We start from the raw sequence: 2650 nt of genomic DNA on the forward strand, positions 1-2650 counted from the left end.
ATGGTTATTGTCCGTGAGAGGGGGGCAGAGAGTTCAGGAGCCTCACAGCCTGTGGATACAGGCTGTTGGCCAGTCTGGATGTTCTGGCCTGTATAGACCTGTACCTTCTCCCTGAGGGCAGCAGATGGAAAAGGTGGCGCGCAGGGTGATGTTGGTCCCGCAGGATACTGTGCACCCTCCTCAGACAGCGAGTGGGGAAGATATTACTGATCTCTGGCAGACTTGTTCCAATAATTCTGCCAGCTTCTTTCACCACCCGCTGGAGTGCTTGCTGATCGGCCTTGGTGCAGCTGGGGAACCACACTAGAAATCCATACGTCAGAACGCTGCTGATGGCACAGTTGTAGAAGTTCAACATCAGAGATCTGGGAATGTGTGCGCTCCGCAGTCTCCTCAGGTAGTAGAGGCGCTGTTGGGCCTTCCGTACAACTGAGGTGATATGGTTGCCCCAGGACAGGTCCTCGGTCACAGTTACCCCCAAGAATTTAAAACTGCTCACCCTCTCCACCGCCTCACTGCCAATGAAGAGAGGCAGATGGTTGTTATGACCCCTCTTCCGGAAATCTACAATGATCTCCTTGGTCTTTTTGGTGTTTAAGACCAAGTTATTGTCGTGGCACCATGACTCTAGTTGTTGCACCTCTGTCCTATAGTTTGTCTCATCATTGTTGGATATAAGTCCGAGCACTGTAGTGTCATCTGCAAACTTAACAATGAGATTGGACGCGCAGGAGGAAATACAGTCATGGGTGAAGAGAGTGTATAGCAGAGGGCTCAGAACACACCCCTGAGGGGCACCGGTGTTGACCACAAGGGTGGAAGAGGTGTTCTTACCCACTCTGACACTCTGTCTACGGTTAGTGAGGAAGTCCACAATCCAGTTGCACAGAGAGGAGTTAAGTCCCAGTTGGTGGAGTTTGGGACGGAGTTTGTATGGCCGGATGGTATTAAAAGCCGAGCTGTAGTCTACAAAGAGGAGCCGTGTGTAGCCCAGATGAAAAATATCATACTTATTCTCTTTATATTAACTGTCCACATCAACAAGCGTCGTATTTCCTATGACCATTGAATGCACCTCTCAGTTCACCCCACGTGAGGGCACCTAGCTCAGCAACCAATCAGAGCCTACCCAGGCCGCATTGACCCTGTCAGCCAGGAAGTGAGGTGAAGGTGCATGATGCTCCCGGGTTTTTCTCATCTCAGCAAGAGGAGTGGAGGCATCTACTACTCAAACTGAGAAATCCACGGACAAAAGAGAGGAAAACTCAGGATTGAGAGGAAGGAAAGCCAGCGTACTTACCTGCTGGAAGTCCGGAGTCGAGTGGCTGGATAAAGGAGAGAGGCAACGTCGGTAAGACGAGTGTTATTCTGATGGAAAAAACTTGTAGAGACTTACCGTCGCGATCATGCTAATGCTAGCTCGGTGTCTCACAGGCTAACCACTCACCTTTCATCCGGAGAGCTGCTGCAATTCCAACGCCAGTGTGTGTTGGGCTTTTGTGAAACAGAGCAACGGTGAGCAACATGTTCTTAGCTGCTCTAAAGCTAAATTTTGTCAGTTCACTGTGAGTTTAAAGTAATCTAGAGGGTAATTTTTAGTGCATTTCTCTCTCACGAATAGGCCTATAGTGTGGAGAAATTAAGCACACTGCTTTAATGCCTCTGAACTGAACTCACATGTATATTTTGTTGCTTATTTGCACATAGTTCTGAATTTGTTATGGTGTATTGTATTTTGAGTGTCAATGGTTACTTACCATAAGTATTGTTTAATTAATGTTTACATGAATAGAGAAATATTTGAGCAACTTAGATGTTTAGTTCTCATATTTGATATGCTTGAAAATTGAATGTTGTACAACAGAACTGTGAGATTTGATAAGATTTAAGATGTTGATGCAATGAATATGAGGTGATGCAATATTTTGATTTTGTATTTTAACCTTAAACAATGCATCTGAAACAGACTGATTAGAATGTACATTTTATGACCTGGATTATAGGTCAGGTTTTTTGGAGAGGACGGAAAAGTCCAAGGACCAGGACGATATTCTGGTTGTGATAGATGGCGAGCCAACCACTTTGAGGACGATCTACCCCAAAGAAGATACACACCACACACTCATACATTCCAGTTACATTCACAAGGACCTTTGAAGTTGGCTATCGCCAGCTTAACTCTAAATTCTTAAAGGGCCCCAACGAGTACTTTTATTTTGTTGAGTGTGCACACTATTTATTTTATTTTATACTTTATCTGTACAAATTGGACAAATACCTGTTATACTTTGTAACAATACAAGAGTGGCTACTCAAAAGTTAACATTGTGTCCAGGTCATTATTGCTGCTCAATACTTTGGCTCCATACGAATTTGGTGTCTTCTGATTCTGGCCAGGGTCTTATTACGAGCCCAAGTAATTATTGCGCTGTAATTCACCTTTATACCTTAAAGTTGGTTACAGAAGTGGCGAGCCAGCCAGGAGCCAATTGATTTGAGCATCAATATTGAGGCAATGACCAGCATGGATTTCATACAAAAGTCTGGTGTCAAAATACCTAATGCGGTTGTTGTCGCTGGGATAACACAGGTATCTGAGAAAGATGAACAGGTCATTGACTTTCTGAAACAGTATGGTAAAATCACAAGA

General features: G+C 44.5%; 1 long non-coding RNA gene across 1 annotated transcript; it reads left to right on the forward strand.

Annotated features, from left to right (window-relative positions):
- Positions 1 to 989: 989 nt before the first annotated feature.
- Positions 990 to 2323, forward strand: LOC146708853 (uncharacterized). Its single transcript, XR_014920631.1, has 2 exons — positions 990 to 1515; positions 2004 to 2323. It is a non-coding gene; the product is annotated as an uncharacterized LOC146708853 (long non-coding RNA).
- The last annotated feature ends 327 nt before the right edge of the window (positions 2324 to 2650 follow it).

This window comes from Copadichromis virginalis, linkage group LG5 (genome assembly GCF_057382275.1).
Source record: "Copadichromis virginalis isolate Kocher_CV1m ecotype Utaka linkage group LG5, C_Virginalis_male_GT1.1, whole genome shotgun sequence".
Lineage (NCBI taxonomy): Eukaryota > Metazoa > Chordata > Actinopteri > Cichliformes > Cichlidae > Copadichromis > Copadichromis virginalis.